At 53.4% G+C, this 27271-nt stretch overlaps 2 long non-coding RNA genes across 3 annotated transcripts in view; one reads left to right on the forward strand and one right to left on the reverse strand.

Moving 5' to 3' along the window:
* The first annotated feature begins 900 nt into the window (after positions 1–900).
* Positions 901–10894, forward strand: LOC106047104 (uncharacterized). Of its 2 annotated transcripts, none has more exons than XR_010825997.1 (4): positions 901–1030; positions 4073–4539; positions 8305–8428; positions 9391–10894. It is a non-coding gene; the product is annotated as an uncharacterized lncRNA (long non-coding RNA). The 2 variants fall into 2 exon arrangements; XR_010825996.1 differs by having other exon boundaries at positions 4073–4529.
* Positions 10895–11037: 143 nt separating this feature from the next.
* LOC106047105 (uncharacterized) overlaps positions 11038–27271 on the reverse strand; it is a 39627-nt gene continuing 23393 nt past the window's right edge. Inside the window, exons 2-5 of the long non-coding RNA XR_010825995.1 lie at positions 17284–19180; positions 16471–16543; positions 14411–16278; positions 11038–13685 (exon numbers count right to left, since the gene is read on the reverse strand). This is a non-coding gene — a long non-coding RNA (uncharacterized lncRNA). The remainder of the gene's footprint in view (positions 13686–14410; positions 16279–16470; positions 16544–17283; positions 19181–27271) is intronic.

The following is a 27271-nucleotide window of genomic DNA, read 5'->3' on the forward strand; positions in this document are numbered from 1 at the left end:
GGCTTTAAGCTCCCCAGCCCTTTATGTGTGGTTGCAAAACCCAAAGATCTCTGGAGCACTGTCAGGGCACATCCTGCTGCCCAGGAACAGCTAGACTCCTGCAGCATCCGAGGCGCACACAGCCTCCAGCTGCTGCAGTCCCCCTGGATGCGCCTGCCTGTGTCCCCAGCACTGTGGCTGTGGTGCTAATGGAAGAAGGGAAGCTTTCTCCATCTCCATCAGCCACAGAGAGCCATTGTGAGCAAGAAATTGCAGCCCCGTCAGAGCCTCCTTGGCCACAGCACAAGTGAGGATGCTGGCCCTGGAGTAAAGCTGACTGGGTTTTATTCAGTTGCTTTTCTTTTTAAAAGTTTGTAGTGCACTGCCCAAGACATAGTGCAAGCTCTGTATGAGACATGAATAACATTCACTCATGTGACTGTTTGTACAACCGAGGGCATTACAGGTCAGGCTGAGAAGTGTTGTAAGAATGATGCAAGGCCCCCAGCCTAGACAAGCAGGGCGCATGGCACAGGAAGATAAAGAAGCATTCACAGGCTGTGTGGGGTCCAGCACACAGTAGCCGAAGGCCCAGCAGGTCACAATTTCTATGCATGTTCTTGGGGCTGCCCATGGGGAAATGCAGCTCTTTTCTGGCTGCACAGAATGTCACCATCAAACTCACCCTTGGGAGCACAAGCGAGACCTCCATCAGCCCACCAGAGACAATAGGCATGTCTTACAGAAAAGAAACCAAAAGAAATTACATGATGGACATGGCAGGGAAAACAGCTAAGCCTGCTCTCAGGCCTTAGCTAGCCACAGACACGTCTCAGGCTTTGGTGTCCCTGCTGTAACCCCTCACATCTGTTGCCTCACAATGCGCCTTCGCTGCCCCCTTGAAGTGCCCAGGCTCTGCTGCACCTCTCGAGTCCATCTCCACAGGCTCCTGGCTGGCTCTCCAGGTCCCCAGCAGCTCCTCAGCAGCTCCTGTTCACCTCCTCATTCCTTGGCAACAAGCACCGCGGGGAGAAAAGGCCACCGAAGACAGGTACGAGGGTAGGTTTATTCCAGCTTTTGACAAAGAGCCTACATCAGACAGCAGTTGTTCTGCTTGTAACTCACAGTAAACAGAGGAGCTAGAAGTAGCTTTTCCCTTCCTCCACTGAAACATTTCAGTGCACAGATTCCAGAGGTCAACATTTCTCTTAACATGGCAAATAAAAAGCCCAGCAGCAATACATGCAGTGCAGCGTAGGGGCTGTTTTCCCCTAGTACAAGTTCCTGAGGGCTGCCACTGCTGTTTGACAACTGCACAGGCTCCCACCCTTTCTTTCTTTCCTCCCCAGTCCTCCCTGCATCAGGTCCTGCTGCCGCCCCTCTCACCGCCAGCCTGCCCCTTGACATCCAGCCCCTGCTTTCCCTTCCCTCTGCATTTCTGCATGCAGGGGTGTTGTTCTGGTAACCCAATCCACCCCAGAAAAAACAACTTGGCTTTGAGGGGGAGTGAAGGGAGAGGGGGTGTCCTTCTCCTTAATTTATGTAGGGTCAAGCTCATAATTGTGCCCCTCTTTTCATTCCTTCCTCCATATAAATCATGTATGTGACATTTTAGCGGAACGCCAACGAATCGAGCATGATGTTCTTATCACCAACTTAATAATTTAATTCAAAGGAGCCTTGTACCACTGCACACCAGGATCAAGAGGCAGTAAAAGAAGGCCATCCCTATGCAGCAGAGCTCCTCCAACCTGCACACAGCCCTGCATTCTCAGGCTGTTCTTCTTCCATTTCAAGTTTTATTTGGACTCTGGGAAGAGCCAGTTTAGGGCCCCACCAGGAGCCAGGAAGCAGAGCTAAGGGCTCTGCAATGCTGGATGCTGCAGGAAGGCCCTCGAAAGGCAGGGCAGCACCTGCAGCCTGGAGGAGCCTTTGCATACAGCGCCCAGGCTTTGCCCATCACCTGGCCAGAGCTGCGCAGGGATCAGCGGTGACCAGCGGATTAGGGGGTGAGGCAGACTGTCTGCAAGTTCCCACAATGGACAATATCCATCCAACCCAGAGCAGTGCTTTATATCCATTTCTGTTGAGAAACTGAGGAAAGGAAAGAGGGAAATGGTGAAATGAGGAGCTGGAGCACTGAGGCATGCAGAGCCGGGTGTGTCGGCACACACACCGTATCAGGCGTGGCAGAGTGTGCACTGTGTGTGTTTGCCCTGGTACCAGCCTGACTCCCGGGCTGGGCTGTGCCACTCATTTCCAGCCAAAGCAGCCAAACAAGCCGGGCTCAATTTGTCACTACCAGGGAACAGGCATGAGAGTAGCTTGGCAGCAGCAGGAAGGGAGTGACAAAGGGCCAGGGCTCATCCCAGCGGAGCTGCAGCCAACAGAGGACAGTGTGTCTGTGCATGCTCCAAGGGATGTCCCATGCCTCCTGCTTTCCTTAGGCATTATTATTGGAGGTGAAGTGACTGACTGATGGAAATGAGACAGATTTGATTGATTAGTCACTGGGAGCAGGGCTAAGAAAGTAGAAGCTCCACCAGCGTGGCTGTCAGCGAAGCTGGAGCTGTGCATCTGCTGGGTGAAATGGTCCAACCAACAAAGTGAGGTCACTTTAAACAGCCTTCATGGCATTTAAAGCACATCAAGAGCTCAGGGAAAGCACCCAGCTCCCCATCTAACAGCCCTCTCTGAACCCAGGCTCAGCTGGGGACCCCCTGGCTCCCCTTCTGTCACCTAACTGCACCACCTGTGGCCAAAGCCCTCCAGCCTGCAGTCACTGGGGGGATTTTCCAGCCTGCCCTGAAGGCACACATGCTCCGACATATCTCCATATCTCATACAGGAGCTGTGAACAGACAGGGAAGACGTCACCTCACAGGTCCAAGTATCCCTAGTTCACATTTCATGAGGCAGACAGACTCCTGGACAGCTACAAGTCACCCACAGCATGAGGGCTTGAAGCAGGGCTCAGCCTTGTTCCGCAGCTTGTCCACAAGCATCAAATGGCCCTCAAAGCTCACACAATTACCAAGCCACATACTTCCTCTTGTGCAATGGAAAGGAAGGGTCTGTTCCTAGTTGCTTTCTGTGCCCAATTAAAGTGTTTGCAATTACAAAGAGTAAATTATGGTTTAATAGAACAATGGAAACATATTTACCAAAGTGTTAAGTACTTTATCACCCCATTTCCAAGGCATCAGTTATGTTTTTTTCCTTTCCCCCTCCCATTGCAGGGTTACGTGATCCTTTAAAAAGCTGAGAATTTCTGGGACACTGCCTGAAGCAGAGACCTGGGTGAATGAGGAATAAGGCTATGCCATGGAAAAACAAAACAAACCTACCAAACAAAAATTCCTTTTTGCTGATTTGACATTTCCTACCTCAGGCCTTGAGAGCTTGTGTTGCCGAAAACTTGTGTATTGGAGTAAGGGAGACTTCACCTTTACTCACAAACTGCCATTCTATGCCATTTTAACTATTTCATCACTTAACTTTTTCAGAACCATTTGTTTTTAAGCTGTTGCTTGTTTGTTTGCTTTTCTGGAAAACGACATCACTTCATTGTGCTCCCCATCTATCCACATTTCTGTGTAAGGAATTAAAAAAGAAAGAATATAGTCGGTTTTACATCTAAAGGAGAGTTAAATCGAAATTCTCGCAAAGAAAACCTTCCCCTGACTGGGTGTCCCTGGTCTGGAGCTGGTTTTGCCTTTGCTTCTCTGCTGCCAGGTTTGTAGTGTGGCCGATCTTGTCCTGTCCCCACCTGCAGCCGCAGGGAGCTTGCCCCCAGCCAGCCCCCGCTGCACCCCCGGCAGGACCAGCGCGCCGGAGCTGCCTTGGACATCCTCTGCCTGCTCACTGCAGTGCAGCTGGGCCAGCCACAGCCAGTTATGGTTCTTTTCTTTTTTCTCCCTCCCTCCCTCCCTCCCCCCATTTCTTTTTCTTATTTTCTTATCTAAGAAATGTCTCCTAGCACATCTGCACAAAATGGTCCTGCCCCCAGCGAGCTCCCCCTGTGCATGTAAACTTAGCTGAGCCAGGGCACAGCCTGACCGTGAGCTCACAATCACTGCTTGTGACATTCCAGACCACAGGTTGTGACCCGTGCCAACCAGCACCCTCCCGAACTGTGCCTGGGCACGGGCCAGGAGCTCTTCCCCGGCAGCAGGATGGCGAGGCTTTACCACCAGCACCGGCACAGCCAGCTGAGCCACGTGGAGGAGTCCTAAACCAGCCAGCTTGCAGGCCACTAGGAGCTTTGTGTCTCTGGCAGCCCTTGGACAGGTTTTGCAACCAAGACTAAAGGGGGATCAAGGCCAGCACCTTCTTGGGTGGCTGCAGGAACTTGTTCTTGGCCTCTGAGCTGCTGATGCATTTGAGTCCTGCCAGTCCCCGGGCGTAACCGCACACCTTGCCTGTGTGCTGCTGCTGACATGTACCAGTGTGCAAACGACATGGCAAGAGGGAGAGTGGCATGCGTTACAAACGAGGTGGAAAAGAAACCAGAACCCACCACTGGATTCTTGTAGCCCTCTGCTAATTAGGTGAGACATGGTAAGACGAACCTCTGCTATCAGCCAAGCCAAGGGAATGTAAATATTTGCAGGTCTAGGTCACAAGATCCATTATTTACTGCTCCGTCGTATGACTTATGGTTTGACAGAAGACTTGAATGGGGGGGAGGTAGATTTATTTATTTATTTATTTTATTTTGCTCTCAGCATCCCTTGATTTCTTGCCAGTTAGGTGACTGCAAGAAGGGAGGGCTGCCTTCAGTATTCCACACATGCAAAACAATGATGCTACTGTGAACTTTGCCCATTAATTCCAGTTTGCTGGGTGACACAAGGTGTGGGTGCTATGAGCCAGAAAGGAGCAGGAGGCAGCGCTCTCAGCCCCCTGCCCTGCACCCCTGCAGACCCTGGTGCCACGGCAGCCCTGTGAGTGCTCTTCCAAAGGGGGAAACGTATGGCTGCAGTGACAGGGACATCTACAAAACCAGGCAGCTCCCAACAAAATTTGGCCATGTCATGACTCAAACATGAAGAAATAAGGTGTCTGCTGCTGGCACATTGCAGAGTAAAGCCACATATTTCTAATCCAGGGTCTGCAGGCTTGATGCAGCTCTGTGCAATCCTGCAGCTTGGGCTGGGAAACCATAGGCAAAGAAAAGCAGGGGACATCTCCCTCCTTTGGGGCAAGTTCTAAAACATCAACGGTTTTCCAGTTTCAGTGGAAATTTTTTTTTTTTTTGCTTTTCTTCCAAAATGCAGAAAATGTACATTTCAGGTTCTGATGTAGATAAAAAAAAAAAAAAAAAAAAAGGAAAACATTAATTTCCTGCAGGAATTTTGCTTCCAGAGACACCGTTTGCTCCTGAAAAAGAGCTTCAATTTTCTATTTGCACTACCCTCTGCTCCCCACCCACAGGAGCCAGAGGCAATCTAGGAGCAGACGGAGCTCTTCTGCTCCCAGGGATGAGATGCGGGGGGAGAAGGAGGCAGCAGCAGCCAGGTGGAAGGGCTGGAGCAGGAGACCAAAAAGGGTCTTCGATAAAGCACTGTGCTCTGCTATTAATGCTTACTTCTGACCTTTTCCATGGGCAAAAATGGCAGAATATTGGTTTGGCTGTGTTTGGTTCATCTGGTTTTGCAGCTACAACACCCCAGGAGAATGCCGGGTGCCCTTGCAGTGTCCCCAGTGCCCAGAGCAGCTCATGCTGCTGGGGCTTTTGTTCTCAGAAAATACCCCAAAGCTCCAAAGAAAATCCTCTCCGAAGCCCCTTGCTGCTGGAGGCTCTCTCCAGGCTCCCTAGCTGAACAAACAGGATTCATCACACCCCGCAGGCCACCAACCTCCTGCAAACACAGCCGGCTGGCACGCCAGGCATGTCTTAGGGTCATCTTAGCACTGTTCATGCCAAACAACACAGACCAGCTGCTGAAACCACACAAGGCTCCCCAGCAAAGCTCTCCTGACCTGGGGAAATGCCGACAGATGCTCTGAACGATACAGGGTCTTTTGCAATCCTCCCCCAAGGGACTGTGCAATGCCTGTGCCACGGCACCGGGACGGCCACAGGGCCCAGAGGGGTCCCAGCAGCTGGAGAGAGCTCAGAACAAGCTGCCACAAACACACAAAGCAGGCGAAGGAGAGGAGAAGGGGGAGGTTAATTTTATACAGTCTGGAAGAAAGGAGATTAAATGGGGAGCATGATAACGCTATAAATACCTTCAGGGAAATACCATCAAAGGAGGAAGGGGGATTATTTAAATGATCTGGAAACGGTAAAACAAGGAGTGCTGGGGCCTGAAGCTGCAAATGGAAATATTTCAGGCAAGACGTTAAGAAAAACTGTCTTAGAAGTGAGTGATTAGGTGCAGAAATCAGCTATCCCAGTGACAGGTCAGGGCCTTATCAGAGGTATTTAAAGACGACACAAGCATAAGCCAGGAGGAGAGAGGGATGTGACCCAGGTGAAAAAGAGAGGCCGGACTCAAAGAAGGTAACCCTAAAAGGGCCATTTAGATGCCCCCATCTCCAACACCTTGCCATTGGCCTTGGAGCAGGGCAAGGAGACGGGGAGCTGCAGCCCCAAAGGCACCCACACGTGCCAGAGCCCCTCACCCCAGATGTATGCATTAGTACTCACCTTCCCCTCCCCGTCCCCTAATTCCTGCTTTTCTCCACTTTTTGCATCTATTTCCCTACCCCCTGACCCAGGAAAGCAGAGGCCGATGAGGCCATATGCTGGCTTTTCTGATCCAGGGTAAAATGCCAGATAAAATATCCCAGCCAGCTCACCACTGTGTAACTTGGCAGAGTAGTGCAAGTAGCTAATGAGTAAAGCTGAAGTTGGCCGTGTAATTAAAAGTGATATATTTTTATATATAAATGATGAGTTTTCCATCCCCAAAAGCTGATAAATTTCTCAGGCTAAATTTCTCAAGCTAAGAGCCTTTTGTGGCCACTTTTTTAGGCAGCACTTTTTTTTTTTTCTCTGCTCCCCTCCAAAAAAAATGACCAGTTTTCCCATCTACTTAATGGGCTGTAAATACTTCTCTGCTAAGATGAAAAGTCCATTTGATTTGCATTAAATCTTCATGGTTATGAGCTCTCAGCGGCAGCAAGGCCCAGATCCTGACACAGAATACTGCATCTTTTTCGGGAAACCTCCTTTTAAAGATTCCAAGGGGGATTTAAAAAAAAAAAATAAAGGGGGGGGGGGGCACAAAAAAGGGACAGAGGGAGAAAAAACCATGACACTTCTTGGTATTGGATAGACACAGATTTTTTTTATTTATTTTTTATGAGCACTGGTACCTTGCTCTCCCATCCCTATTTGGCCTCAAACACTCGGTAAATGCCCTCATCCTCAGGTGTGCGAAGTGTGGCAGCTCGCCTTCCTGAATCCTGTCCCTGCATCCTGCACAGGGCATCCCAGGCTGCTCCTGCAGGGCAGCTCCTTTTGATCAAGACCCACTCAAGCACCCTGAAAATGTTCTCCACCCTGCAGAAGACATGGGTGTGCACCAAGCACTGCTGTAGGGTGGGAAGGGAGCCCTTGCTATGCTCTGCCGTGCTACATATCAAAAACGGCTGGTTCTCACCTGTTTCTGAGCCCTGCAGAGCAGAGGTACTCAGCCTGCTGCTGCATCCCTAGGCAAGAGAAGACCAGACAGCAGGTTCAGGACCATTTATTAATTATCTCTGATTGTGCAGGACCCAACCGTGCTGCTCTCCAGGCAGAAGCAGGGCAGGTTTGAAGCCCCCACCCAGATGCTGTGTGCAGCGTGGCACCACGGGACCCGTGAGGCATCAAGGTGCACAGAGGGATTTCTCTGCCTTTTTGCACAAAAGAAGCAGCCCTGTGGTCTCCAAAACCTCCACAGAAACAAGTGTCCCTGGACAGCGATGCTCCCCCTGCTTTCTGCAGATGGAGCTGGTGTGAGGGACCCACGTGGGGCTGCCAGGCTCCGACTGGTGGCTGCTGCAGCTCCATGGTTAGGACCAGGTGAAGTCAGAGTCCCTGCTCCGGCCTCATCCATTGGGTGTCCTGCCCACCCCCAGCAAGGTGACCTGGTCGTGCCAGCCCCCCACTCCTAGGACATCCCCACAGTCACAGCCTGGTGCTTGCCTTGCTCTAAAAACCCAACCTACAAACCCAGAGGGTGATGCTGTCAGCAGCAGGAACAGGTTTATTAAGTGACAACAAGCCTGTTCCCTGCCAGCTCCACTCCGACTCCTTTCTTGCATCCATTCATTAGCTTTCTTATTCTTGTTTCTTAAGTTCATTAGCTTTCTTATTTCTCCTTTCAGCCTCCTCTGCCCTTTTTATATCCCGCTGTCCAGGGACAACAAGAAGCCTGGTGAGGACAGCACCACCATGCAGCCACCAGGTCTCTGCTGCAGGCCAGACAACTGGACTTTCCCCAGGACTCAGGTCATCCTTTGGAGCCTCTCCCTGCCCTAGCCCCAGCCCAATGAAGCCCTTATTCTCTGATGCTCTGTCCCTGTCACCCACCAGCTGGGCATGATTCCCATCACTGCCAATCATCTCCACCTGGAGGTGTCCTGCCCATGCCCCTGGGTCTCAGTGCCTTTCCAGCACACTGCTGGACATGGGTGTTGACACCAGAGCAGAAACATCCCCAAGCATGGGACAGCCCCTAGTGTAAACAGCAGCTTTCACTGGGGACTGGGTAAATGGGAGGTACTTGGGAATGCACCTCTCGGAGAAATTCAGCTCCCATCTGCAATGCAATGCTCCATGGGTACCAATCATCAGCACGGGCCTCGACCCGAGGTAAGCCAGAAGACAGTCACTTTACTGCTCTTTCACAAGCACAGAGACACGCTCAGTAACAGCGTGTGCACTGCTGTACTCCTGACCTGCACATGCCATGCCGAGCAGCAGCCTCTCCTTTGAAGAATATTCCACCCACGTCAATCCCACCTTAAGCTCCCTTGCAACATAAAAGAGGACAGAAGAAAGTTCATGGCCAGCAGCTACACGCAGGTCTAGAGAGATCAGTCCTGCCCAGCCCGAGGCTTTTGATCTGTCCTCTGCCAAAGAAACAAGCACAAGGGCTCCTGAGCTGCCCGCCCAGCTCCATGCGCTGCTGCTGCTGCTGCTTCATCCTCTGATCCTGCTTGGTCCCACTAGCTGTGAACTGACCTGCATCAGTGTTTAAAAGCTGCCCACTTTACCTTTCTTCTCACCAAATTACAGATGATTTAGTATGTTTTGCAGAATATTTGACAGTGATGAAGAGTAAGGTCTTGAACCAGAGAGCTCCCCCCGAACACAGCGCTGAGCTCAGCACAACCCCATTCTGGTTGTCAGCTCTTCCCTTGCACTTCTATTCAAATAGTCTGCTCCTCTTCGCCTCTCCTCCTGCACAGGCAGGGCATAAAGGCTTCTACAAGCTGTTAAACTCCTGGCATGCTGCAAACCCAGAGAGACCACACCGCAGATGTGAATAACATGATCGCAGTGAATAAGTCATCTGTGTCGTGAACAGGCCCACAGGCATTAGCTGTTGCATGATAAAGACGGTCTGTGATCACAGCACTGAAGAGCAGGCAGGGCAGAAGACCAGTTATGAAGGCTGGCCTCCTCCAAACCAGAGCCCAGCGAGATTCCTGCACAGCCAGGGCAGGCCCACTGCCCCGCAGGGACCCATCAGCAGCACCGGCTCCATCCGCACAGCCTCAGCACCTCGGAACCCATCACAAGGGGGCAAGAGGCTTCCACCCAGCAGCTTCCAGTCTCAGCCTAGTGCTCAAAGGCAAAGCAACGTGAGAAGAGAGGTGTGGTGGGCAGAGAAGCCCTCTCCAGCAGCAGCTGATGCTCACCCGGGTAGGGGCTGGCACGGAGCCCCTGTGCTGCCAGCGCAGCATCCCACCCAGCCGTGGGCGCACCAACGCTCCCACCGAGGCTGTTTGTTGTCTCTGCCATAAAAGCGTTTCAATCAAGCTGGGACAGTAATTTCAGTCTAAATTAAACAACCCCATTTACTCACAATGAAGGCTGTTCACAACTGAAATCCTGACTCGGACAAGCAGTGCTTCAGAGCACAGATTTGGCTTATAGCGCTTAAAGCAGCTGTCTTCATAAAAGCTAATAAAATACAGTTGGATAATTAAAAGCTTTAATTAAAAATGCAAAGTCCAAAGAGTTTCATATTAACAAGAAAACTTGTTTTGACATCTGAAATAGCTGCACAAGCTAAATTCCCATGTATTCTCTCCAGGCTATTTAGAGATTGCTGCGTAGCTGGAAATGCCTCCTAACTCAGTCCAATCACCATGTGTTGCTGGGGACGTGCACCAAAATTGATGCTGCTTGTTTTACAACTTCACTTTTAATTATCACAGTCTGAGGCAGCAACAGGCTTATTTGCATGCCAATCCCTGAACGCAGCCTGGGGATGGAGCAGCTTGGCACTCTGAGAATAAAATACGTAACTCCCAGGCATGGGCTGCCAAGCTAAAACGAGAGCTGAGCAGAGCTGGCTTTGGGTGCAGGTTTCTCCAGCACGAACCTCCGCAGCGGTGCAGGGACATGGGGCTATGCGGTGCCACTGCTGACGTCCCTGCCTGCGCCACGCGGTGCTGGGAGGTGAGTTTTGGAGAGTCTATGCCCAGGATGAGCAGGGAGCAGGACTGAGCCTGGATACAGGATCTGGGTTCAGGGCTGGACCCACCTCTGTAGCAGCTCGAGGTGAGTGTGTTTTGTGGCTCTTCCTCCCCTCTGTCTGCATCAGGGTGAACTGGAAGCCCGTCTCCCCTACGTGCAGTCTGCATTCTGGCAGGAGAAGCACAGGACACAGCCAGGAACACCCCAGCTGTGGGTGCAGAGTGCTGCCGGGAGAGAGGAAACAGCCTGCAAGGAGAGGAGAGGCAATGCTCCACGCTGTCCCTGGCACCGCTGGGGACTCACTGCAGCCCCAGTGCTTCTCACCTCCTCATTTCAGATTCCTTCAAGGCCCAAGAGCAGTGGAAAGCCTCTGCTTTCGCCACACTGTCCCCTTTGGACCCTCTTCAGCATCAGATCCTCTTCTGCCAGGGCTGATGTATGGATGTGATTTACAGCCCGTTTGCTCTACTTAGTGTCTTGGAGCAAAATACTCTTGTAACGAGTACCAGTGCAATGGCAGTAAATCTGTCAGTGTACCCTTAGGGCTACGGATCCATGAGGCTTAAAACCAACAGGGACTGATTTAATTGTCTAATTTGACATTTCTCATAACATAGACCAAAGGGCCTCTCTGAGCACCAGCTGTTACACACCCAGCACCAGCACAAGGTTTCTTTTAGACACACGTCCACCCACTTCAACAGCGGAAAGGCCACCCCGGACCTGCTGAGGGGACCTGGCTGTTATTGCCCTCACACAGATATGGGCATCTTCCCTCCACATGCCACCCTCAGCTTCATCTCCAAGATGCTGGATCTTGTTTGATCATTTTATGAGACAATAATTCTTGACATACTGGGTCATAAGAAAGCAGGGTTTTTTTTTCCATTTCACATATTTTTATAGAGGTCAAATGAGAATAAACTCAAACCATTTGATTTCAAAGTCAATGGCTTCGGTTTGGCCTTGTTTGACATTTTATTTGTCTTTTTCTCCCAAAGACAACTTTCAGAAATTGAAGCCTGGCTTCTGGCCAACCCTTTAGTGAGCATTAGAAGAACCACGTGCAGATTCCCATGCCTTGATGCCTTTCCCTTCCGTTCAATCCCACCTTTCCACTTCTGTTTCTGTTTTGTACAGAGAGCACAATAAACAGATTTATCCATCTCAGCCCCAAGGCCGAAAGTACCTGGGACAAAGGGCATCACCTGGTTCTAGCACGGCATTTGTCCCAGTGCTGACCAGGCACCCTGAGACCCAGTTGTGTGTCTCTGCCATGTGGCCACTGGCAAAGAGCTTCCCCAACCCCTGCCTCAGTTTCCCCACCTGCAGAGTGGGGCGAGACGGACTCCCCTCCTCCGCCAGGTGCTTTGTACCAGCTTCTCTCCCCCAGCTGACTTCTGGAGGGGGGAAATCTGGAGCTTCTCAGCAGCCCATGCTGTTGGGCCTGCAGCCTGACCCAGCCTGCTGAGGAGCACCAGCAAGCAGGGAAACTTCTGTGCTCCTCACTCCTAAATTAGCCCACGATGGGACCCCCTCACTGCAGTCCCCTTTGCCCCCACAGCGCTCTGAAAGCTGCACTTGAAAGCGACTCACCCAGGGGAAGGGAGCGTGGGCGAGGAGGAGGAAGAGGAGGCAGATGAAGGCGAGGAGGGAGAGGAGGGGGAGATGAAGGCTGGGAGGAAGAAGAGAGAGAAAAGGGAGAGGAGGGAGAGGCAGCAGCCGCCTTCCAGGCCCCTTCCCCGCAGGCAGCAGGGCAAGCAGCAGGCTGAGAGCACCCTCCTGTGGGTGCCAGCTCCACTGCTGCTCCCTCCTCTGCTCGCCTTCCCTCCGAGCACAGGGCCCATGCGCTCTCCCGTCCTCGTGTTTCCAAAATCTGGCAGCCCCCAGTGCTTTCTGCTCACACCCAGCGCTTTCCTCCTGCTCCCCAGTTACCCTGGGAGAAGGCAGGAGGTTTTGGGGTGTTCCTGGGGTCCCTGTGTGCACTTTCTACTGCCTGGAGCAAAGCACGACCGCAGCTCTTTGCTCTCGGGGCAGACCAGGGAATGGCAGCACCAAGAAGGACCTCTCACTGCCTCAGGGCCACCCTGACCCTGAAGCTGGCTGAGAACTGAGCTGGGGGCTGAGACCATTTATCCAGGCGCAGCAGGGAAAGTGGCAACAAAACCTTGGCCTGCCCACGTACACCAGGCATGGTGAAGCCAGTATCTCAGGGCAGTGGCATGACACCGTCACTGGGGAAGAAAAATAATAAAATAAAATAAAAATAAAAATAAAATAGCTTTAACTCATACAAACCAGAATATTAAGGGATCCACTGCTGGGAACAATCTGCACTGACCCCTGGACAAGCAACTCCACAAACTCCTAAGCCACGTCCATCTCCAAAATATGCGATGCTAAGAGGCACACCTGATTACAAGAGTCTTTATTGAAATGTCTCCCTTCTTTGCCAGCTACCTGCCATAACAGCACCAGCATCACACATAGCATAAGCCCTAGCCAGTTCTGACTCAGATGCTTTCAAGGGAGCAGCCTCCACGGGGAAGGCAAGGAGGTGGGACCTTCCCCAGCCACGCAGTCCTGATAGAATTTTCTTTCCTTGAAACCCAAAAGATGGAGTAGAGGGACTCAGCAAATGCACAGTCTGGTGTATCAAGGTCTTGCCATCAGAGGTGACCCTGTAAAAGGATGAGGTCCTGCTGGTGTAGTTCAGGTAGAACTGTCCTATGTTTTAAGAGGTATCTCCACGTCTTTGTGCCATGCCGAAAACCCTTTCCTGTTCCACAGGTTGCTCCTGAAGTCATTCCCCAAGAAGCAGCGGTTGCTTTCTGAACCCATGCAGTCAACGTTTCTGTACATCATGCCAAGGTAGGCACCAGCCCTGGACATCTCAGCCTGAAAACAGTAGCAGCCAACAGAGAAACCCTTGTCAGACAGCACGTGGAGCTGGTGTCTTCCAGCTTCCATCTTCCAGGATGATCAGGGTCTGGCTGTTCCCAGGGAACACTGCTGGTCACTTCGTGGTTGTCTGGATCAAGCACTAAGGGATACATGTCTACAGAAGAATAGAAAACAGAGGGCTTGAAACATATGAAAGCCTTCTTTACCACGAAGGTGATCAAACATTGGAAGTGGTTTCACATTGGAGAGGTTTTGGAGAAATTCAAACCCAAGTGGACACGGCCCCAAGCAGACCCTCCACTGAGCAGGGGCTCGGACCCGAGACCTCCAGAGGTCCCTGCCCACCACAGCCACCCGGTGAAATGGTTAACAGGACCCATCCAGGAGCATCCTCCTTCCTGCTTACCTGACCCAAGAGCTTGGTATTTAAAGTCTGTGCATAACCACAGGAGCATTTTGTGTGACTGATGGAAGCTACGGTCATGCTATGTTTCAGCCACACACAATAAAACTAATTAACATGTAAAAAATCAAAGGCAGACCATGCAAGGCACTCAAGAAAATTAATCTGAATTGATTTTTCAAGTGGATTAAGATAAGCCACGTTAAACTTCTTTGTACCATTTTTAGCAGAATTAAAATGACCATGACTGAGTCTTGTTCTCCTTAAATGAAAGAAAATAAACTGAATTCCTTGTAAGAGTCTCCTATCAAGGAGTCTAATCCATAAACCCCTATTTAATTTGGATTTTCTTTCCTAAGTGCCCTTATGGGTCTCAACCACAGGCTCTCTCTGGTGTCAGTGGAAGAAGACAGATTCCCCACCACCCCCAGCAGGTGAGATGGATTTCGCCCCACCTCCAGAAATCTCTCACCCACCTCCACCGCGCCCTTCGGGGCAGAGCAGCAGGAAGCCCACCGAACCCGCGGCCGACACCTGGGGAGATCCCTCCCTGCCTTCGGCCCGGGGGCAGAGATGTGGCGGGTGGGGGGCCCAGCTGCAGATGCCAGAACTTCGATCCCACAGCTCTCTGCAGCGATGAAAGGCGTGAGAAACAAACGTCACCCAGCACTGACCATGGGCTGTGAGCACTTGGGGTCTCACCTTATGGGGACGGGCAATAGTCCCCAGCGGGACTGGAGGATGGGGAACTGCCAGGCAGTGCTGCAGAGGTTTTGTCCCAGCACAAGCAGGTGTGGGGCCCAGCTCCCGTTTCACATTGGGCAACCCCGCATCGACGTCTCTGCTCTCTGGGACATGAGGTGGGGCTGGGGTGCCCTGCACAGCACCCGTGCTGCCCCCACACCAGCCAGCACAGCAGCAGGGGGACCCTAAATGTTCATGCAGAGCCGGACAAGAAGCGAGGGCTGTATGCCGGGTGTGATCTGACACACTCTCGTGCCGCCTAGAGGCATTCGAGCTGTTTTGCAGGGCTGCCTCTGAGCATTTTTCTGAGAAATTATTCCTGAAAACAGGAGAGAGATCAGCTCAGCATCCCGTACACACTGCAGGGCCGAAACTTGAGCCCAAATCACTGATGGCATTTGGGGTGCAAAGGGTTTTGAGGCTGAGCCCAGCCCACAGGAGCCCTTCCCTTCCTCACAGCTGGCTGATGGGAGCAGGCAGTTTTCATTTTGCTGAGGAAACTGGGCTGATACATGAGAACTGGTGGGATTTATGAGGCTCAGTCACATTACCTCGCATGGGTTCAGTTTAGTCAGCCAGTTTACATCTGTCTGCTCAGGAGATTCCTACCGTGGGCTTAAAAGGAACGGGGACAGGGACACCGATAAAGCTCAGGCTTCCCACATGCTAAATCATTACCTGCTGACGGCTGCTCTTCATCATTTTGAGAAAAGACCAGGACAAAGCTCGAGGGGGGAATGCTGGGGGAGGCAGAAAGGCCCTCCCTGCCCTCTGCCCCGCGGTTGCACCGCAGCGGGATCCGGCTCGCCTCCTGCCCCCCCTCTCCCTTTGATCACCCCAGCACCCGCAGACACCTCACCGCCACCCGTCACTAAAGCCGGGCAAAGAGCAGCATCATCAGCTCAGGGAACGCCTTGCTCTCACCAACACTTTCCCACTCCCTGTCAAGACGAGCCTCCAACGTTTCCACCGACAGACAAGGCAGAGCCAGCTCCCGGCCAGCGGGGTGCTGGGCTCAGGCAGGACCGGGCCCCGCGGCGCTCACGGCGAGTTCATGCCCTCGTTACGTGGCGGCTCGAGGAACCAGCTCTGACAAGAGAGGCTTTCCGAGATTTGAAACACGTTCTTAAGGGAAAGTTTTATCAGGACCGGGGCAATCTTCTGACAAGTTCCAGTCTCTGCAAATTGAAAAAAAATCAGGAAGTCCGTGGCGTGCTGCGTTTGCTGTCAGAGCAGGCAGCGTAACGCCGCAGGTCTGAACCGAGAAGCGTGTCGCAGAGAGGGGGTGGCTGTGGGGGGCTCCAGCCTAAGGTCTGGGGGCACTTGTGTCTTCCACTGAGCTGTCTATAAGCATCCGCATGCCCAAAGATACAGCTTTGCAAAAAACAAATACGAGCAGATGTAAGGCTGTCTCACTTCCCTCTGCAAAATCCCCCCCCCCCCCCCCCCTTTATTTTTTCTCTCCATTTTACAGCGTTCGGAGAAGCTGCATTAAGGGATCAGTTGACTCCGTGGTGACCCCAGGCAGGTTGTCCTCCAGTCCAATGCAAACACAGGGGTGCGCATCCACCCTGGAGCTCTTCCTGAATCAGCAGTATTCCTAGCCACAATAAAACTCCTGTTAGCATCCATCTATGTTTATCAACTTAGCGCAGCTATATGCATAATCCCATAGAGCTCGAAAGCAGAAAGAAAAGAAAAATACCCTTCACAATGCACTGGAAATCCCAGCTTCTACTTTATGATGATTCTGGGAAGCCAACAGGCTCCAGACCACAAGTCGAAGACTCACCCGGTTTAGGCGCTGCTCCCCCAGCTCCCTGTCCTTCCAGCCACCATGGTGGGAGACCCCCCAGGCCACCCTGCTTTTGAGAAGAGGCACCTGTTGGTGAGAGCAGCCGTTTTCTCCAGCTCAGGTTTATTCTCCTCGATGCGGGCCCACTCGTGCTCCAGGATTACATGTATCCCACTGAGGTTGTTCACAGACACATTATTCTCCTGCGGTGGGACTGCTGCCTCCCACCACTTCCAGCAGCAGCCTAAAGCGTGTCACAGAGCCACCTGAGAGCCAAACCCATGCAGGGTAAGAGCTCAGCCCAGCACACCCTGGCTCTTTCATTAGCACCAGAGCACCTCACCCTGGCTTCATCCTTCCAACATCAACTCAGCTTGTGGGTTTTAGACCAGCTCTTTCCTGGCTGCCTTGGCTTTGACGAACACAGACCGAACTACAAGAAATCATCCAGGCAATCCCTGCCACAAGTTTCTCCTGAAAACCCATCCTAATGTGAATTCTCCCTAGCCATGGACCAAGTCCTGTGCTTCACCAGGAGCTCTGCCTGATGACCCCCAGGAGCCAGCTGGCAGAAACGGGGCAGAAATAGGACTATCATCATTTTGCAGGAAGACCAACAGCAGCCTGGAAGCAAACCCAGCTCTGTGCTGCTTTACCGTGATAGATCGGGTGTTATTCTGCAGTTTGAGAATTGCTTTCTGTGGACATTTTGGCTCCAGTCGTCCACCACATGGCTCTGAAGAAGTTCACCCTGCGAATGGACCAGCACCATCCCTGAGCCAGCCTCTGGGTTCAGAAGAGAAAACTCACCAAGTCCTGCAGTAGGTGCCAGGTGCCCACAGCTGGACCGGAGTCCTCTCCTGTAGGATGGGTCAGGTCGCATCTAGCTTGGACACTGCACCTTTTGAAAACATCACCTGTATCGCCTCTCAGAGCCTGAACAAGCCCTCTGCCAGCAGCAGAAGGTAAAACTTCTATTGCTAAGTGAACACAGGTGATGTGCTTGTAGGAATGCAATCAGTGCTTTAAAACACAGCTGGAAGAGCCGTGTGAAGCAGCCTGGAAAGACCCAAACCCACCTTTCAGACTGCAAACTGGAAAGGGACAGAGGAAGAGCTGCTGAGCAGTCAGGATACGGCCCCGGGGATGGATGCCACATTCCAGCCCTGCCAAGATGCTCTGTAACGTCTCTTACCGGGGGCCCAAAATAGGGTGGGAGAGCTCCCTGCGTGGGCGAGGTCCCTCTGGAGCCCCGGCCTCACACCCCCTGGTCCCCACATGCCTGCAGAGCTCTCGGGGCTGGCAGCGCAGCGCTGGGCACCCTCTGCACAGCACCAGCAGCAGCCCTGGCACCTGCACAGCACCAGAGGTTTTGTTGTTAAACCATCCACTGGCAAGAGGCACCTGCTGTGGGATCGAGCCCTGCTCCTCCTGGGGGCAGAAAGCAAAGACATGCAGAGCAAGGACAGGTTGTCGTTTTTCAAACCTCGCTCTTTTCCACTTACCTATCAAACCTGCTTCCAGAGTTAAACCTAAAAACATTTATTCTTCACTTACTCGGGCTGTATGTGAGCAGGTTTCTGCTTTTAGCATGGTGGAACAGTGGCTCAGCAGCTCCCGAAGGCAGCATGGAGATGCTCCACGCAGGATGTCACCACCGCCACATCCACGGCCAGAGAAAATCTCATCCTCTTTGCTCTCCTGAGCACGGGCCAAATCCAAGCTCCCCAGCTGCTTTCCCTTCCCACCGACCAGGTCCTTCAGCCAGCTTTGTCCCCAGGGCAGGCGCTGCCCTTGCAACCATGTGCCACGGGGATGGAGCCCCAGGTCTCCTGGGGAGGCATTTTCTAACCTCACCCCAAAGCTGTTGCTGCCTTGCCTGCTGTAATCCTGAAGGAAAACAGAGTCACACCTGAGCTCCTCTAGCCACACCAAAGTTAACTCTTTCTGTCCTCGCTGTGTCAGGGCAGCCTCTGCGAGGAAGCCACCTCCTGAGCCACCACAGCCTTCCCACTCCCACCCCTGCCACTGGGCTTCCACCTGCGGCAGCTGGAGCATTTTTCTCTTGTTTTAACCTGAAAAACAAACAAACAAGCAAACAAACAAACAACAACAACAACTTCCCTTTCCTGTCTCTCTCTCTTTTGTTATTATTATTGCAAAGGTGATGTTCAGCAAGAGAACATTTTGGCAAAAGGTTGGTTCTCAAGCAAACCTCATCCCAGCTGTGCAGAAGGGGGTTTGCTGGCCCTCACCACCAGCCACTGGCTCTGACACGCTCCTCATCCAGGCAGCCCTGGGCTGGGGAAGGCTGCAGTGAGGTCTGAGGAAGAAGCAAGTCTTGCCCAATAATCACACTTAATGCTTTTTTTTTATTTTGGAAACTTTGGCTGGTTGTAGCTGAAAGCAAGAGGCAGGCGATTTCAGCTGCCGAAGGAAACCACACCCCATTCAGAGGGTGTTTTTCTGCATAAATGACTAGGGAAAGAAAAAATCTCCCTGCTTTTTTTTTTTTTTTAAAGCCAAGTGCTTCCATCACCCAGGGCAGTGATCCCATGCAGCGACGTGTTTTGTTTGCTATCCCATGCTCAATGCATCACCCCGTCCTGAGCAGGGACTTGCTGCCCAGCTCCGTTTCTCCAGCAATCATTTCTTCTCTCCAAAAGCCAAAGCTGAGCAAAACTGGTTCTTCTGCAAGCTCGCACAGCTGGGGAAGAAAGAAAATAAGCTGATAAGCATCTCTGATGGCTTCAGGATAAAGCTATATCTGATCTTTTCCCTGAGACAAAATATTTCTGTTTTTTTCTCTCCTCAGCAATTGTACATTAAAATAAAAGCTAATGAGTCCAGGATTAAATGCCCTTAAGGAAGGGGAAATAAACCTTGACTCCTGGCAAGATTTGAGAGGGCTTTTACAAAATAAAGTCATGTGAACAGAGGTGTACACGGTTCAGCACAAAATTTCCCACAACACTGTTTTACCTTAAAGCACATTTTACATGCAAGGACACAGGAGCACTCGGCTGTCTCTGCTGAGGCTGCTGGACATCCCACGGCCTCGGGGGAGTTTTAGAGGGATTCCTTCAGGGGATGTTTTAGGGGGATTTGCTGAAACCGGGCTGGAATGAGAGCAGCTGTGGTCTGTGGGTGCCATCCTGTGTGCCAGTGACCGCAGGGACAGGACCAGTCAGGACATGGGGAGGTCTCTGCTGGGGTCCCCTCTGCCCTTGGTGACATTTTGGGGCATGGGGAGAGGCGGCTTCCCCACCTCGTCTGCAGCAAGGGGCTGAGTCCACACTGGGTGAGTCGCTGAAGGAGCAGTACCAGCCCCAAGTGCCCAAACTGGGCTGCTGTCACGTCAGAGGAAAAGAAAAAAACGGAGAAAAAAAAAAAAAAAAAAAAAAACCTACCAGGAAGGGGGATGAACAGAAAGCAATGCTGAGGTCCACTGCCAGTCAATGTCATCTGTCACCCCCAAATGGGTCACCTCCCCTCCCAAGGAGCCTCTTCCAGCTCCTGGTTCAGAGCAACATCAGGAGATGGAGCCACACATGGGGCATCGCCAGCACCCCCCAGCACCACAAACACACTCACGCATTGAGCCAGAGGGCAAAGACACCAGGGCAGGGCTTAAGCTGACGTTAATAAGCATTGCTCACCAGCAGGCATTAAAACCGGGTTGTTCTAACAAGGGAACGTCCTGCTCGGAGGTAACCTCTGGGGACCAGACCAGCAGCTCTAACCAGAAGCAGGATAAAGGGGAGAGCACCCTACAAAAGAGCTGCCGCTGCCCTCCCACCCCACACAGCCGCCCCACAGAGCCCGGAGGAGAGGACATGTCCCCAGGGCTCCTTATTCCCTCCGGCACCTCCATGCCCGTCAAATCAGGGGGCACCAGGCTTGGAGCAGTATAACACCCCACTGCAAATGCATTCTCCCACCCCAGTTGGGATTAATTTCCAGCAGCTCTGCCTGAAAATATCCATCGGCACCAGGTTGCAGCCCCCCCTTGCTGGTGTTCAGCACCTCCCAGCATCCAGGTCTCTGCCCCCAGCAGCTTTCCCTTAGTGCCGTGCTTGTTCTGGGACTGCTATTTCCCCTGCTGCTGAAGCTGAAATTCCCCCAAAACACAAGTTCTCCACTGGGATTTGCGTGCCAGGGTCTGGCAACGGGGCTGCCCTCAGCCCCCCAGCTCCAAGAAGGGAGCAAGCAGGGTGAGAGGAGGGGAAAGCAGGAGGTGCCACCAGTTATCCTGCGGGAAATGGCGAGCTGTCCCCAGCTCCGGCGCTATTTTTCCCTGATTAAAAGCCTGAAGGAATTGTGAATTTCCAAAGTCACTTTCTGCTGCAAACACCAAAACCCACAGACCTCCCTGCCCTGGCAAACCCTGGGTTTTCCAGCACACCCAGGTGGGGTCAGATCCCCCAGATGGGGTGCTCCAGCCCCCACCAAGCTCAGCCCGCACCTCAGGGCTCTGCAGAGGAACAGGAGGAAGGTGCTGGTGCCTGTTTGGCTGCAAACAGGGCAAGAAACATTCCCGATGTCCCATATCCAAAGCTCAGTACCCTGCGTTGCAGGTTTTCAGACACTAGATGTCAGCAAAAGAATAAAAATGATGCTGAGGATCCCTATGCCCTAGCATAAATCTTGACAGTGATTTCCACCGTGCTGCCAAAACTCACTTTTGTACACACTGACGCCAATAAACCCATTTTCTGCGGCAATAAGCAGAGGGCGGCAGGGAAATGCCTCCCGGAGGAGACTGGGGGCTCTCCGGGTGTCCTGGACGGGGCACTGGCCTGACCCATCTGTGTCAGCAGTGTCCGAGGGCGGACACTCACAGACCGGCTGAACGGCATTTATTTTGCGTGTGCACTTCTGGGGAGCTTCTGGGGGGTGCATGCTACTGGCCCAGCTCCTCTGCTCGGGCTGACGAAAGCTTCCAGTGCTGCTCCTGCCGGCACACTGGGACCCGGGGCTTACGCAACGTGAACCTGGCCTGCAGGTACAGTCTGCCCACGCTCCACCTGCCACATAACAGCCTCTGGAGCACAACTCGCCTTTCCCTGTGCCTGGAGAGAAGGTCCTGTGCTATCACCTTCTATGCCTTTAGTGCTGCAGTAATAAAACCAGAGTGCAGCCTGCTCAGCAGAGGGCATCGATCTGCGAGGCAGGCGAGCCCCCGGCTTTGCTGCCCTGCCCGAGCCAGGCTATTACCCTCCTGGCAGCTTTTACCTAATTTTTGGGCTGAGAGCTGAAAGGGCTGGGCTCTGTGCTGACCTCTTTGTACAAGAGCAGGAGAATGGATCGCTGAGCCCTGGAAAAACGCCTGTCCCAAAAATCTGCCCTCGCACCCTGCTGATTCGGAGCAATGCTCTTTGCTCTTGACTTCGGGCCACCTGCCCAGTGAACAGCTAGGTTACAGCAAGACCTGGAGCATCATCGTGGGGTTTCTAAACCCAGAGGTGAGGTGCAGCCAGGGGGCCCCAGTGCTTTGGGGACTTCGTGGTTTTCTTTCTAGACCACATTTCCACCCAAAACTGGGATTGCATTTGGGGAAGAGCCAGCCTTTTAGAGACAGAGCACCCCAACATCGACTTTGCCCTCCTCCTTCAACCTTCACTCCAGAAGACATGGGCCACTACTCGGCCCCAGGTCCCTCCTCCTCCCATCTAATCCCCTGGGGACGGATGGGCTCTGCACCGATACCTCTCCCAGGCAGTCGATCTCCCCTTTCCCAGGGTCTAGGGTTTCAGACCCTCCCCATCCGAGCCTGAGGTGTCTCCCCACACGCTGACCCGGCAGGACACAGTTCAAAGCCTCCAACAGGAAAAACAGGAACAGCCGCCCCGCTCTCCCCGTTGACATAGTTTCGGTCTAGTTCTTGGTGTCAAAGGAGGCATTCACCACCCCGCCGCCCGGGAGGCCCCGCGGGACGACAGCCCCCAAACACGTCCAGGTGGGGCCCGGCTGGGGCATCGCCACCCTGCCCTGCTCCAGGCTGCAGATCCCGACTTTTCCTTGGGATGTGCAGGGGGAAATGTTTCTGCTTCCTCCGTGACTTGCCCCAGGGAGGCACCGGCACCCGTACGCAGCGTTTGCAGGCAGGAGCTGGCGGCTAGGCCCATGCAGGGCAGCGGTGGTTGGGGAGCACAAAGCCTCGGTGCTGGTGGGGCCACAGTGGCATGGGAAGCCCAGGAGTTGGGCACGTCCCTGGAGAGCATGGTCCCACCTCCACCAGTTCCTGGTTGTGGTGAGGGACAAGGGGGAACCCAAATTCAGGATCCTCCATGGTGCTCCGGCACGCAAGGCCCAGTGCTGCAGTTAGGCAGACGTTTGGGAGCTCCTCCTGCGGGAGGTTTGTCACCACCCGGTGACAATAAGGGCAAGGACTGACTGTGGTGTCCCTCCTTGTGGCATCACTGCTGCATCTGTTAATCTCCTCCAGCCCAGCCCCAGCCTCTGGCCAAGGGGTGTGAGCAGATTTCCAGCAGATAGAGGTGTCAGCCTTTCCTGCTCAGCAGGTTCGTGGCCAAGCTCCTCTGCAGGGCATTAATTAGCTGGGGTGCAGGACGGAGCAGGGCAGCGCCCCGGGAGGGGACCCAGCCCAACATGTCATTGCTGGGCCATGGGGAGGGGTGACACATCGTCCACCTGCAGTAAGGCACACATGGTGCAGGGCTGAGTGTCCCCACGAGCACGGGGTCTGCTCAGCATCCCAGCCCGTGCCATGCCTCCGGTGATGGCTTCCCATTAAAAGTGTCCCAGTGCTGCACCACTCATCCCTTGAAGACCACGAGCTGTGTCACCTCCACCACCCCAGCAGGGACACAGGGGACAAGAAGCCCTCCCCAGCACCCTGCGAGGCCCTGGGCTCTCCAAACCAAAGCCCCATCCTCCAGGGCTGTGCTAAGTGCCTTGTTAACACCTGCGCCAACAGATCCCAACCCCTGCTTCTGGTCCCTCACCTACCGATTCCCTCCAGCTGCTCTGCACGTGGCTTACACGAAGCCCTGCAGATCTGAGCAGCACGGGCCTGGTTTGCACTACTGAGAGGGAGATGGATCGGAGCTGGTGCCACGCAGCCCATCTGCGGAGCAGGGCTCTCAGGGCTGCCTTTGAAGAAGCTCACTGTGACTTTTGGCTTCCCAAAAATGCAACCGCAGAGAGGAATGTTTCTCTCCAGGCCTCATCTGGCAGGGCCCTTGCTCTGAGGTCTCAGCTTCCAGCATAAAAGCAAGAAATTCTTCCAGATCTAAGTCCGTAACTGCCAGGGGCAGATGTCCCCTCTGGCTCCATCTGCCACCGCCCAGCTCCCCACATGGCACCGACCCCACCTCCCAAACACTCCACACATTTTCTTGAGTGCAGTTGCCGGCGATGCTCCAGATCCCTCTCTTGAACCCATCAGCTCTTTCCTACATCTCCTTCCTATTCCTGACACTGCCGTTTGCGGGGTTTGCCACCAAATTGCTCCCCATCACGGGATGTATGTTTCCTTAGGGTCACGGACATCCTCCTGCCAGCCTCCCTGGCCAAACACGTTGTCCCTGCAGTCAGGGCAGTGCTACAGAAACGTGCTGCTGTGGGCACATGGAGCACACTCTCCAGACCAGAGCAGAGCTGTGCACAGGCTGGGGGCAGCAGGGACCTGTTGGTCTGCTTTGTCCCACTTTGGGAGCCCGCACAGGCAGGTGGCAAAGGGAAATGTCCCTTTGCCTTCCCTCCCTCCACCATGTGGCAAGGCACCAGCCGCTTCCTGCCTTAACGTGAACCGGAGTTGGTAAATACAATGAAATCATAAAAAGAGGGGGAATCTTGCACCAAAGGCATCGGAGGCCCTCGCGTGACTGTACTTTCCCCTCAACTAAACCGGCGTGAGTGGTGGATAGACCGATTCCCATGGGAACTCATCCACTCTCTGTTTATCTTGAACGCAATAAAAATGATATTAAAAATAGATTGTGGAGTAGGAGCAGCAGAAAATACTCGACACCTGATGCTGTTCCTCTCCGTTGTCTGAAATCTAATAGCTGAGTTCTGGGAACAGGCATGTCAGTGCGATTACAGCTCAGACACTCCCAAACCTTGTCTCGAACAAGACTGAAACCCAATTACACTTCTGAAGGGCTGAACAGTTTCTGTTAGGCTGCTGGAGCAGCAGGCAGGGCGCTGCCGGCCCGGATCCCAGCCGCAGAGCCCAGCTCCCTGCTGCGCGGAGGGGGAACAGCAGAAAATAAATGGGAGAATAAAAATACCAAAAACCACGAGGCATTAAGATATCACAGTAAATGGCAGCCTTATAAAAAAAAAAATACTAACTGCTGCAGAAAAGGCTATTTTTGTAATACTCAAATGCTGTCCATACTACCTCAAATAGGGAAGCTGCCGCTCAGGTTTGAGCTGCGGGCCCCACGCAGCCCCGCGCTCACACCGTGCACCCAAGCTGCGAGACGCGGGCGCGTTTGCAGGCTGCTCTGCTGGAGGAGGTTTGAATTAACACTGGGGTGATAAAAAGCAACAGGCCTGGAAATCACTGCAAAACAAAGGTGGGGAGGGAGGGAGGTGCTGGACTTTCCTTGCGCTCCGTGCTCAGGTGCGGACCAAGCCCTTTGTGCCGCTTTGCCAGCACCTCTGGCAGGGCAGCGCCTCCGCTGCCCCAGCGGCGGGCTTTCTTCAGCCATCATTCACTTTTACTCCTTTCTACAACTCTTAGTAACACTCCCATAAACAGGTTTTTAATGCAATCCTTTTCCCCTCGCACGCTGCATGTTAAAGATTAGCAGAGGCATTTTATTGCAGGTAATAAAGAACCCTGATGTCAAAGATTTTAACAAGCCAAGCGCTCCATGGGAAAAGCCCGGCGGGCTCCAAACACACTTCTGCTCTGCAGCCTCTGTCAGGGAGAGGGGGAAGAGATAAGGAGATTTCTGGGAAAACATTTCAGATTTTATCTGTGTTTTTTTCTGACATGAACAGACCCACGGCGACCTCTCTCCACACACGTGGGCTGAGCAGGACAGCAGCTCCTGGACGCACTCCCTGGCCTGGCATCTCCTGAGCTCGATGCAGAGCAAGCTGGTGCTGCACATATCCCTTGTGGACTTGTGCAAGGGAGACATCACACCTTACAAAGAGCAACTTCAGGTTTAAGTCTTTTGGGAGCTGCAGTTCATTCTCCCCAGCAAATCCCCCCGGGGAGGCCTGCAGCCAAGCAGAAGCAAGCAACAGGTGGGTGCTGCAACCCCCACAGGACCCCACAGCACCTCCAGGGTGCTCTCACCCCGGCCAAGACAAGAAGGTGAAAGCAAGGAGCCCTTACAAAACACCAAGGAAAGTGCCACCCCCAGGGGGACATCAGTCTCATGACAGCCATGGAACAGAGCCCCTGCTCCTGCCTGCCCCCGGCACATCGGGCTCCTGGTGGGGGCACTGGGGGAAGGACAGAAGCACTGTCCTGCCAGCTGCTCTCTGCGACCTCATTTTTTTTTTTTACCATTTTCTCTGCTCAGTTGCACACCCAGAACCCCTAACGGGCACCATGTGTGGAGCAGCACTCGCTGAGCATCCCCCACACACCCCAGCACAGGAGGGAATGGGCTGCCCATCATCACACCGGGTGTGCGGAGCAAAGTGGGCAGCTGCCAACCCAAACCCCTTCGGGGGCACGCACACCACCCCTACAGGGCTCGGTTTCCACACCTCTGCTTGCTGCCAGAGCGTGGCCACAGCCTGAGAAACCAGGGGAGGACACGTGCATGTGAGAGCAGCCCACGCTGTCCACAGAGCAGCTGACAAAACTATTTCTGCCCACAAATCGAAGCTGAAAAGCCTCGTGATACTCTCCGGGAGCCCAAAAAGCCTTTTTCCCACTCCCTTTCCCCTCTCTAAGTGGGTGGAGTGGGAAAAGGAAATGGGAAAGTCTTTGGAATTGGTGATCTTGAAGGTCTTTCCCAACCCAGACAACTCCATGATTCTCTTTGCCCACCCTGGCACATCCCTCCTGGCTGTGTTGTGTCCCCCAAAACTGACCCATGTGCCCATGGTTGGTTTGCACCGCTGGCTGCAGCTGCACAAATGGGCAGGGGAAGGAGTCCTGCGGGGCCAAACATAAGTCTGCAAGCAAGTAATGCTCCCTGCAAAACCCAGGCCAGCCCAGGGCTGCAGGATGGGCCCGCGGACCCCGCAGAAGCAGCACTGCTCGTGGAGACCCCCGGTGCCACCCTCCTGCCAGCCCCCCACCAGGTGCAGGGTGCTCTCTTCACTTTCCCATGACCGGATTCAGCAGCAAACAGCAGAAAAGACATATCCTGGTGGTAATTAATCTGACAAGAAGTCAGGAGACGCTGATTAAGTGTCTTGTATCGCAAAAGATCACAGGTAATTGGGAAGATAAGCTCCTTCACAAAGTTGGCAGGCTGTGCACTTAGAAGAGATCGAGGGGGAGATAGCAGTGGCAGCGCTGGGATTCGCCACGTCCCACAGCCAGCGGGTCCTGGTGGCTCCCTGCCACCGAGGCAGCGCACACAAGCACGGGGCAGCCTGGTGTTCTGCCTGCAGAGCCCTTAACCCCGTCCCATCCCTGGTCCCAGCAAGGCGGGCGATGGCACCAGACAGAGCAATTTGGCTGCCAGGCACCCCCAGCAGTGCCCCCAGGAGCCATCCCACTCTCTGTGACTCCCCAGCAGTGCCCCCCCCATCCCTCTCTGCCCCGAAACACCTACCTGACAGCTTTCCAGCCCTGCGAGACCACAACAGCCCCCCAGAGGGTCACGGCTCTAATTCAGGCACTTGTGCT

The sequence above is a fragment of the Anser cygnoides genome, chromosome 19, assembly GCF_040182565.1.
Source record: "Anser cygnoides isolate HZ-2024a breed goose chromosome 19, Taihu_goose_T2T_genome, whole genome shotgun sequence".
NCBI classification, from domain to species: domain Eukaryota; kingdom Metazoa; phylum Chordata; class Aves; order Anseriformes; family Anatidae; genus Anser; species Anser cygnoides.